Here is an 11,469-nt window from a genome sequence, read left to right on the forward strand (position 1 = left end):
AAGATTAAATCAGCAACTAAAAAAACATAAAGGATACCTTTTTGTTTTTTAGTTACTTTAAGTATAATATCCCTATTATTAAAAGGATCATCTACTAATACTTTAACATAATTGTGTTTTCTATTACTACCATTTTCGGGTTGGTTGCCCTCATTATTCTCAACATTGTTACCGTCATTGTTGTTGTTAGATTCACTTAAAGGTGAACTGTTATTATCACTATTTACCTTGTTAAAAAAAGTAATAGGTTGCAAATTTTAATATAAAATATTTATTGACCATAAAGAAAATCATTATTATAGCATGAGCAGTAATAATACTATTATATAATTGGTTATCAGCAATATACTGAACACCAGGTCCTGACAGCTCTAATCTTATTAAAACAGAAAAAGCAGTTCCAATTAAACCTGCAAATAGTGCATATATTAAATATAATACACCAATATCTTTAGCATTTGAAGATAAGAATCATCTTTCAAATCACATGCTAATTCCTGATGTTTTTATAGTAAGATTACTGTATTCATTCTTTTTAGATAATATAACGTTCCTAGCTGATAAGCTCCTAATAGAAGGGGAACAAGAGGTCACATACATCTAAAAAGATAAGCGTAGGTATATATTTTATTCATATAAAAAATATTGCTAAAAAAGTTCATTTTACTACACTTTAAGTTATAGTAATAAAATTAAACGGTTTATCGGTTTATAAGGTTTCTTTTTCCCTTTATTTTTTTTTTTTGTTTTCTCAATAGAATTTTTATTACAATTTACTTGTAATAAAATTACAAGTAAAAACTTATTCATTTACAAGAGCCACCTTACTCTTTTTGTTTCTTTTTTTTGTTTTCTCAAGAGAATTTTTATTACAATTTACTTGTAATAAAATTACAAGTAAAAACTTATTCATTTACAAGAGCCACCTTACTCTTTTTGTTTCTTTTTTTCTTTTTTTTCAATGAAAATATACTATAAAAAAAGTAAATAACTTTACTTCCTAACTAGGCTAGTGAATGGCTTATTTAGACCAAAAACTAGGCAATAAGGTTTTACCTTTACAAGAGGTTTAGGTTAAAAACTTATTACTGTAAAAGAGCCACCTTTTTCTGTTTGTTTATTTTTTTTCATTGAAAAAAAAGAAACTATAAAATGAAATAAATAACTTTACTTCCTAACTAGGCCAGTTAAGGACTTATTGAGACCAAACATGGTTGCTCAAACCTGTAAACCATTGAAAGCGGTGCTAACCATCACCTCATTCCATGTAAGTTATCCTGTAATTGAAATGGTGGCGCGTGATATTCAGGAAGTCCACCAATGGGATTATATAGAACTTAATAGTAATGTTATGGGTATACTCTAAAACAAAACCCAAGTTAATCGTTATGAAAATATATAACCTGTTAAAAAATCCTATGCATTAGATAAAATTTAATAGTAATGTTGTGGGTATACTCTAAAACAAAACCCAAGTTAATCGTTATGAAAATATATAACCTGTTAAAAAATCCTATGCATTAGATAAAATTTAATAGTAATGTTGTAGGTATACTCCAAAATAAAACCCAAGTTAATCGTTATGAAAATAGATAACTCTTTTTATTATTTACAGCTTATTTCTCCTTAATTTTCTTTAGCTCAATGGTTTATTGCTATAGTTTCTTTTTTTCTGTTTGTTTATTTTTTTTTTTTCATACCCCCCCTCTCTTCTGCAAGCAGGGAACCTTAAAGGGTTCCCGTGAGGGAAAGGTCAGTCCCCTTTTGGGAACTGTTTGTTTATTTTTTTTTATTGAAAAAAAGAAACGAAAAAAGGTAAGCAAAAGAAAAAAAGTACCGCAAGCTTGCGGGCAGGGTAAAAATATACAGGGTTTTAAATAAACTATTTTACATTTACATAGTATAATACTTTTATGAGATAATAAGAAAGATTCTTATTAGTTTAATGGTAGAACAAGATACTTCTAATATCTGAATCTAAGTTCGAGTCTTAGATAAGAATAACGATTTCTATAGTAATAGCTATTCATTTAATAAGATAGCTAGATTTATCTTATTAAAAAAAAATTCTTATTAGTTTAATGGTAGAACAAGATATTCCTAATATCTTAATCTAAGTTCAAGTCTTAGATAAGAAAGATCGTTAGAACGAATAGGTTTTACTTTACAATAGTAGTTAGTTAGGTAATAAATAGTACTTTACATTTTTTTATTTGAGTTTGATGATGGCTCTGAGTGAACGCTATGTAAATGCTTGACACATGCTAATCGAACGTCAATATTTAATTTAGATAAATTATGTATATTGAAGTGGTGTACAGGTGAGTAAGTGGTATTATGGCTACCTAAGAGTAAGGCAAAATAAATCCCTTATAATAACAATTTATTATTATGTATTAATACTAGATCTAATCACCCAATGGTCGATTATATCTAAAAGGTTAGGTATAAAGGTTAATAATAGTAAGAATAAATGTGTTTAAAAAGAAATAGTATTTCGCTCTTAGTTGATTATTAATAACCATCGGACAAGTAGTAAGTATGGTAATGGCATATTTAGCTTATGTCCGTAGTCAAGACTGAGAGGTCTATTGACCACACTGGGTCTGAAAAAACCCCAGTGCGTGTAGTACAGCAGTGAGGAATTTTGGTCAATGGCCTAACGGCTGAACCAGCAACTTGCAGGAATGAGAGTTAATATAATAAGTTATTAACTTGCTTGACTAGGTCTTATAAAGTTCTGGATAAAGCTTATTATGAAAACTTTATATCCATAGGTCTCGACCAAATCTTGTGCCAGCAGTCGCGGTAAGACAAGGGAGACGAGTGTTATTCATCTTTAACAGGTATATAGGGTACCTAGACGGTGTGCAATGGCTTACATAAGTACCTGGTACACTTGAGTTTGATATGTGAGAGGAATATGTCGGAATTGTTGGAGGAAAGATGAAATTTTTTGATACCAATAGGACCGGTAACGGCGAAGGCAAACCTCTATGTACATGTACTTGCTATTTCTCTAGTATAAAGAGGAAAAGAGCAATGTACTATAACTGACGTTGAGGGACGAAGGCTCAGATAGTGAAGAGGATTAGATACCCCCGTAACCTGGGCAGACAATGATGAGTGCCATAGGTTGGCTTTAAGGCGGAACTATAAATGAAAGTGGAAGCACTCCACCTCAAGAGTAATGTGGCAACGCAGGAACTGAAATCATTAGACCGTTTCTGAAACCAGTAGTGAAGTATGTTATTTAATTCGATAATCCGCGAATAACCTTACCACAATTTGAATGACCTAAAATATTTTTTAAATTTTTAGACCACATGCGTTGCATGGCTGTCTTCAGTTAATGTCGTGAGATTTGGTTAGGTCCATTAAATTAACGTAAACCCTTGTTTTATTTATTAAGATAAAGCAGCTCTCCGCTTACAATTGGATGTGATAATAGGGACTAAGACAAGTCATCATGGCCTTAATATTGTGGGCTATAGACGTGCCACATATGCCTTTACAAAGGGATGCAATAATGCGAATTGGAGCTAATCCCTAAAACAGGATAAAGTATGGATTGTTGTCTGAAATTCGACTGCATGAAAAAGGAATTACTAGTAATCGTGAGTAATCACATCACGGTGAATTTTATCTCAGATAGGTACTAACCACTCGTCAGGCGCTGAAAGGAGTATGTGCAATAAGTTTGGTGGCTGCGGATTGCTAGTCTAAATGTACAGGTTTAGATCTTTTGGCAGAAATATCTTCGTATGCGTGACTCTGATTGGTGTTAAGTCGAAATACGGTTCGGGTTGGGGAACTAGCCCGGGAATAATTAATATTAACGATACACCCAAAAAAAAGTCTGTGCAAGGAGCATAAATTATTATAGATTTATATGGTTAAAATCCATAAACATCTGTGCAAATAGCATAAATTGTTAGTTATTTATATGGTTCAAATCCATAAACAGGCTCATAGTAAGTTTATATTATCTAGTCCCCAAAAGGGGACTGACCTTTCCCTTACGGGAACCCCTTAAGGTTCCTGTTTGTTTCTTTTTCTGTTTGTTTATTTTTTTTCATTGAAAAAAAAGAAACTAAAAAAGAAACTAAAGGAACCCCGCAGGGTAGATCTGGACCCTTAAAGGGACCATCCCCCCCCCCTTCTTGTTTTTTTATAGGCCCTCTCCCCCGCAAATTTGCGGGGGAGAGAGGGGGTCCAAACAGCTATGAAATAACGTCGAAAAAAAAAAATATCCCTGCCGGGATGAGCCCTTACTTTTTTTTGAATATATATATTCAAAAAAAAAGTTAGGGGATGTTGTCTTCCCAAAAGGTCAGCCCTAACTTTTTTTTGAATATATATATTCAAAAAAAAGTAAGGGATAGGGGACCTATCTATTCGAATAGTAAAGGTTGAGGGTGTGCAGACTTCTTTCGAGAGTCTGTACTGCTAATTAGCAAATGTTCCTTACTTTTTTTTTTATATAGTATGATATCTTTAAAAAAAAAATTAGACCTAAGAATATCTCCATCCGCTTATCTGGTGAGATTCCAGATAATGGTGGTCACTAGTTCCAACTAGTGCGATGATATTTAGCCGCCATTTGTAAAGTCTTATGGTGCCTATACAGTTAGGGTTAAGCGGTCACTCATATAAGTAACAAACTAACTAGATAAAACTTTGAGTTTGAGAGACAGCTTACTCTTGTTTTTTTTATTAATTAATTAATAAAAAAGGTCGGGAAGACCGGCGTGCAGGTCACATATGTTCAGAATTCCTGGGTATACTTGACTTGCGCCAGCTGGTTCCAATCACTTCTAAGGTTACCTTAAAAGGGTAGCGATGTCTTGAGCTATGGAAGTTTTTGGGTTTTGGAACAGACATGTGTATAGGATATAGCTAAAATATATGCTCCATGTGGGCAGGGTTCCGATAAATATGCAGGTCCTCTTGGACCCAGGACCCCTTAAAAATCCGAGTGCTGGAATTGGTAGACAGGACAAATTTAAGCTTTGTTGACGTTATGTCGTGAACGTTCAAGTCGTTCTTCGGATAAAAGGTACACGAAAAACCTCGTCAAGTTAAAAGGGATAAGACCTCTACACTAAGACTTTAAAGGTTAGCCCCGGCGTCTTCTCAGCGCAGCAGCCTCAGTCTTGTTTTCTTCTTACTTTTTTTTTTACTATATTTATATATGTAAAAAAAAAGTTAAATAACACGCTGAGGAACTTTTTTTTGATATATATTTGATTTTTCTTTTTTTTTTTCGACGCAATTTATTTAAATAAATTGCTATAAAAAAAAGTAAAAAGTAAGCAAAAAAGACTGGGGCTGCGTATTACTTTTTTTTATGTCGTTATATTTTTAGGCCCCCCCCCCTCTCCAGCTTTTTTTTTATTTATATAAATAAAAAAGCAGAAGAGAGAGGGGGTCCAAACCGAAAGGAGAGTTCCTTTATTGGTAAGAAGGGTTGAGCTGTAAACTCAATAGTATTACGCTTTTAAGAGTTCGAATCTCTTGTCTCCTATGAAAGAAACAAACAGAATGAAATGTTTATTTTGTATTATAAATATAATTCGAATATAGTTAGTTAACTATACATATATTACATATGTATAATAGTTTTTATAGACCCATGGTAGAGTGGAATACTTTTACTATTATAATAAATGTTCGATTTTAAAGGGTTGCATTATTTAAAAACAGGTTATGTCCACTATTTTTGCAATGTAAGTGAATTAAAAGAGCCTTTGGATTTTTGAGTTTAATTACTTAACACATTTAATTATTTATTTACCAACTTTTTTTTTTTACATATATTATAATATATGTAAAAAAAAAAGTAATACGCAGCCTCAGTTTTCGAAACGTTGCTTACTTTTTTCTTTTTTTTTCTAGCAATTTATTTAAATAAATTGCGTCGAAAAAAAAAAGAAAAATCATATATAACCCCCCCCCCAAAAAAAAAAAGTTCCTCAGCGTGTTATTTAACTTTTTTTTTTACATATATAAATATAGTAAAAAAAAAGTAAGAAGAAAACTGAGGCTGCTGCGCTGAGAAGACGCCGAGGCTAAATTTATTTCAAACTATGGTACAAATAATTATAGAGGGCAGTTTATACCTCATGTTTAAATGATTATTTGTTAATGGCTATTATAATAGTAAGATAGACTAGATTTATTTTTACTTATATAATAGCTATATAATAGTTATGAAAAGGGTAAAGAATAATTTTAAATGTTATATATAGTTAATGAAATGACATTTAGTGGTTATAGTGTAGTTAATTTAGATTTATTGTACATTATTGCTATCTTATTAGGTATATTAGTTATTATTAGTAAAAATCCTGAAAACACATTCTTTGGGATCAAACCATCAAATTCCGGGGACCCCTTAAAGCTTTATGATACCAAGCAATAGTTGAAAAACTATTAGTGGATGAACTAATCACTCATGTATGGTAATAAGTCATAAGATGATCCTTTCTATTATATTAGTTTCTTTTTTTTAAAAAAAAAGAAACAAACTAAAGGAGAAATAGGCAATCGCGGATCTAAATCAGTAACATAATTACTGTAAAAGAGCAACGATTAGACGGTGGTTAGTAGTAGTATTAGAGTAAATAATATTACTACTTAAGGTATAGTCTACATATAAAAAAAGAAGATATGTGGATATAAAGAATCTTAATCTAAATTTACTTAAGTTTTATTTTGATTTAGACTCAGATGGTGTATCCTCCTCCTCTAACCATAACAATACTCTGTTACAATCCCATGTATCCCAACCTCACCAATTAAATGGTCTCTTAATAAGGTCATATCATACGAAATCTTTAAGTAGCCTACATACTCCTTTAGAGTTAAATCCTTGATTTATAACAGGGTTTGCTGATGGGGAAGGTTCATTCTCATTAAGTGTTAGAGATATAGACATGCTTACTAAAAAAGGAAGAGTACTCTATGTATTTTCAATAGGATTACATAAGAAAGACGAAGATATATTAAGAAGTATCCAATCTACTCTAGGGATAGGAAAAATATATACACAAGGAAAACAAGGAGTACAATTCCGCGTGGAATCTAAAAAAGAATTATTGATTTTAATAGAACATTTTGATAAGTATCCTTTAATAACCAAGAAAAGTAAAGACTTCCTATGTTTTAAAAAAGCGATTTTCTTGATAAAAAACAAAGAACACTTAACAAAGGAAGGTTTACTAAAGTTAGTTTCTCTAAAAGCTTTAATGAATAAAGGTCTTACTAGTGAATTAAAAGCTGCCTTTCCTGATCTTGTTCCAGCAAATGAACTAGGAATATCTGATTCAACTCTATCTCCAGATTTAATCATAGATCCTTGTTGATTAGCAGGGTTTGTATCAGCGGAAGGTTGTTTTATCATCAGTATACATAAATCTACATCTGTAAAAATAGGATATCAAGTACAGTTAAGATTTGTACTAAGTCAACACATAAGAGATAAAGAGTTATTTGAATATTTCGTAAAATACTTAGGATATGGTTATATAGCTGTAGATAGAAAAGCGGTAGATTTCATAGTTACGAATTTTTCGGATTTAAAAGATAAATTCTTACCTCTATTACACTTACAACATCCCATAGTAGGTTATAAATATTTAGATTATTTATATTTTATGCAGGCTGTAGAAATGGTGCAAAAAAAACACCATTTAACAGAAAAGGGATTAAATAAACTACGTGAGATACAAGTATCCATGAACAGTGGAAGAAATAACACACCTTCACAAGATACCGATTCAGGTACAACAGATTAAACTATGTGTTTTGTGTGTGTGGGTGATATAAGAGGGATGCTTCGCGGCTTAGCAGTTAAAGAGAATATTATAGAGGAGGCTTTTTTTTTTACTTGTGATAGTATCTGTTTTATTTTTAATAGGTTTATTTTTATGTATATCTGCTTATTTAATTCTAACAGGATTAAACTTTATAGGATTATCATACTTATTAGTATATGTTGGGGCAGTATCTATCTTATTTTTATTTATATTAATGTTAATAAATGTTAGAATATCTGAACTATTAATAGATAGTATTAATAGTATACCTTTAGCTATATTAGTAGGTAGTTTCTTTAATTATTTTGTAAATAATGTTTTACCATATATGGTTATGACTAATAATTTACTTTATCATTTTAGCATTAAAAAAAATTTAACGAATGTTACATCTGTGTCATGAGATGGATATTTAGCAGAAACTTCTCATATAACAAGTATAGGAAATATACTGTATGGTAATTATTCAATATGATTAATAATTACATCCATTATATTATTACTAGCGATGGTTGGGGCAATAGTTATAACTCTAAAGCCACAAACGAATGCAAAATAATAAAAAAATAATAATGATAGTACGTCTTTCCTTTTTGTTTCTTAAAAAAAAAGAAACTTTTTAAACAAAAAAGGAATTAGCTCAATTGGTAGAGCATCCGTTTTACACGCGGCAGGTTAAGTGTTCGAATCACTTATTTCTTATTACTTATATATGGTAAGTAAATATATTTATAGAGATCTTAGCTTAATGGTAAAGCGTATGACTTTTAATCATTCTCATAAGGGTTCAAGTCCCTTAGATCTTAAAAAACATACACGGCTATAGGTTAATGGTAGACCATTCATTTATTTAAGTAATACCATCTAATTAAGCAATATCGTATTTCTAATTAGAGAAAGTTAATCTATATAAGCAATAAATAGTTAGATGAAGTATTAATGCCTAATACTGTTAACATTGTGAGGTTATAGGCTGCAAATCTTTACTAACTACAGGGTAAGATTAAATATAATAAACAATTCAAAAGTAAGGTTGATTAACTACCAACCAAATTTCAATATAAGGCATATAATATCCTTAGGTTTAGGTTTATTGCTATTGTTCCTATTGCTATTGTTTCTGTTTGTTTATTTTTTTTTTTTCAAATGAAAAAAAAAAGAAACTAAACAAAGATACAGGTTTATCTCACGAGTTTTCATCTGTTTGTTTATTTTTTTTTTAAGCTGCGTAATTTTTTTCTAGCAATTTCCACGAAATTGCGTCGAAAAAAAAATAAGAGGAAAAAAGATTAAAAAGTTAGAGCATTTTATATAGGAATATGCATTAAACAATAGTAATAAATAGAAAGAATTCGCCTCCGGGGATTTTATTAAAACAAAAAAAAAACGGCTATAGGATAATGGTTAGTCCAATCGTCTTCCAAACGATGTGTACCGATTCGACTTCGGTTGGCCGTATAGGGTCAGTAACTTAATGGTAGAGGACTTTCTTGTCACGAAAGTAGATATCGGTTCAAGCCCGGTCTGACTCGTACTCTATTATAATGAACTTTATAATTCTATTTTTATTTTTTAATTTCATACTCTTCCACTCTCTATTTAACTTTTACAATCTACTAAGTTAAATTCTTTATAAAAAGCCATTCTACACTTAACTTTTCAGTTTTATAGTTAACATCCATACTACACTTAACTTTTAAGTTATATAGTTAACATCCGTTATAGGTTTAACTTTCATAGTTAACTCCAATTCTAGTAAAATTTTTTATAAATTTTATACAATTCACACCGCAAAAGGAAAAGTTGCTATAGGTAAGGCGAGATATTTGCTAAATATTGTGTTTAACACCTGGTGGTTCAAATCCACTCTTTTCCGAATATAGATATAATATTTATACACATCTGAAGGGATAAAGTTTTACACATCTAAACGGATAAAGTTTTTACACATCTAAACGGATAAAATTTTCACGCAGCTAAAAGGATAAAGTTTTTACGCAGCTAAAAGGATAGAATTTTTACACATCTAGACAGATAGTATACGTTATACATAATTACAATAATTTCATTATTTTGAATGTAGTATTTATGTAATATATTTATATTTGTTAAGTCTTCATTAGGTAATTATATTGAAAACAATAACAAATCTTTTAAAGGATTAATAAATAGTCTAGTTAATTTCAAAAATCGGGTTATTAACATTAGTATCGTTTAATTTTAAACATCATTTTATATAAAATGATAGTTCAATTTTATATAAGGTGTTATTAATAATTTTAAAAAAGAGTATAGTTTAATTGGTAAAATAGGAAGCTTCAAACTTCAAATTTCCAGTTCAAGTCTGGATGCTCTTGTTATAATATAATGAAAAAATTTATAAGCTTATATACTTTTATTTAATACTTTTAAGTAATCTTTCCATTGTTTTAAATTTTCATATACTATATGTGTTATAAAGGTTCCTTAGCTTAATAGGTAAAGCGCATTCTTGATAAGGATGTGATCGACGTTCAATTCGTTGAGGAATCAAAAAGGTGCGTTAGTTAAATTGGTATAACCACATGCTACGGACATGTTCTTACAAGTTCGAGTCTTGTGCGCACCTGCACTTTAAGTATTTATAAGCTATTTCATTTATTAAAATCCCCGGAGGCGAATTGTGCACACCTATACTACCCCCCCCCGCAAGCTGGCGGTTATTTTTTTTTTCTTTTGCTTAACTGTTTGTTTATTTTTTTTTATAAAAAAAGAAACTAAAGCAATAAACCATTGAGAAAAAAAAAAATTAGCCCTCCAGTTTCTTTTAACTTTTTGATGTATATAGGATATATCCTACAAAAAAAGTAAGAAGAAAGAGGGGCTGTAATTTTTTTTACATAGGATATATGCAAAAAAAAGAAATAACTGGGAAATATGAACAATATATTATATCTTTTTTTTTATAGTTTCTTTTTTTTCTGTTAAAAAAAAAAAGAAACAAACAGAACAAATACAAACGGTTTGGACCCCCCCTCTTTCAGGGGGGGGCCTAAAAAAGAGAATTGACTGAGTGGTTTAAAGTGATAAGCTTGAAACTTATTTGATTGAAAGATCACATCCGTTCGAATCGGATATTCTCTGTTATATCTTTATAGATTCTCTTTTTTATTTTTATAAATAGATTATCTATCCCACAATATAAAGATATTATCTTGTATTTTTATAAATAGATTATCTGTTATACAATATAAAGATAGTATCTATAGTTAAATAGTACATTGTATAAACAGGTTAGAGCCAGGTTGGTTAGGCGCCTCATTTGGGTTGAGGAATTGTTATGTTCGAATCATAATAACCTGAAATGGGATTTTAAATCACTTTTATATAAAAATATATAGTAATGTATTGGATATGTAATGTATTATTTCATAATGTTATTACCTTATATATTTAGATTATAGATTATAAGGATTAACTTTATGGCTAGTATATAAAGAGACTATTATAGAATAATTAAAGGCTGTATATTAAACCATTAGTACCGTAAAAATGATGGCTTAGTTATCGTTTATTAGGGAAAAGGGTAGAAGAATTTCTATAAAAAAAAACGAAGTGAATTGAAGTATCTTATTAGCTTCAGGAAAATAAATCAAACGAGATTCTATTA

At 30.1% G+C, this 11,469-nt stretch overlaps 7 non-coding genes across 7 annotated transcripts; all 7 read left to right on the forward strand.

Moving 5' to 3' along the window:
• The first annotated feature begins 1,931 nt into the window (after positions 1–1,931).
• Positions 1,932–2,002, forward strand: J4E84_011130. Its single transcript has one exon. It is a non-coding gene; the product is annotated as a tRNA-Arg (tRNA).
• Positions 2,003–2,067: 65 nt separating this feature from the next.
• On the forward strand, positions 2,068–2,138 carry J4E84_011131. The gene has a single exon. It is a non-coding gene; the product is annotated as a tRNA-Arg (tRNA).
• Positions 2,139–8,449: 6,311 nt separating this feature from the next.
• Positions 8,450–8,522, forward strand: J4E84_011132. Its single transcript has one exon. It is a non-coding gene; the product is annotated as a tRNA-Val (tRNA).
• Positions 8,523–8,554: 32 nt separating this feature from the next.
• On the forward strand, positions 8,555–8,626 carry J4E84_011133. Its single transcript has one exon. It is a non-coding gene; the product is annotated as a tRNA-Lys (tRNA).
• A 654-nt stretch (positions 8,627–9,280) lies between these two features.
• J4E84_011134 lies at positions 9,281–9,352 on the forward strand. The gene has a single exon. It is a non-coding gene; the product is annotated as a tRNA-Asp (tRNA).
• A 928-nt stretch (positions 9,353–10,280) lies between these two features.
• Positions 10,281–10,352, forward strand: J4E84_011135. Its single transcript has one exon. It is a non-coding gene; the product is annotated as a tRNA-Ile (tRNA).
• Positions 10,353–10,356: 4 nt separating this feature from the next.
• On the forward strand, positions 10,357–10,428 carry J4E84_011136. The gene has a single exon. It is a non-coding gene; the product is annotated as a tRNA-Arg (tRNA).
• Positions 10,429–11,469: the final 1,041 nt, after the last annotated feature.

Source organism: Alternaria hordeiaustralica, assembly GCF_023758085.1.
Source record: "Alternaria hordeiaustralica strain BMP 2776 chromosome Unknown scaffold_69, whole genome shotgun sequence".
NCBI lineage: Eukaryota > Fungi > Ascomycota > Dothideomycetes > Pleosporales > Pleosporaceae > Alternaria > Alternaria hordeiaustralica.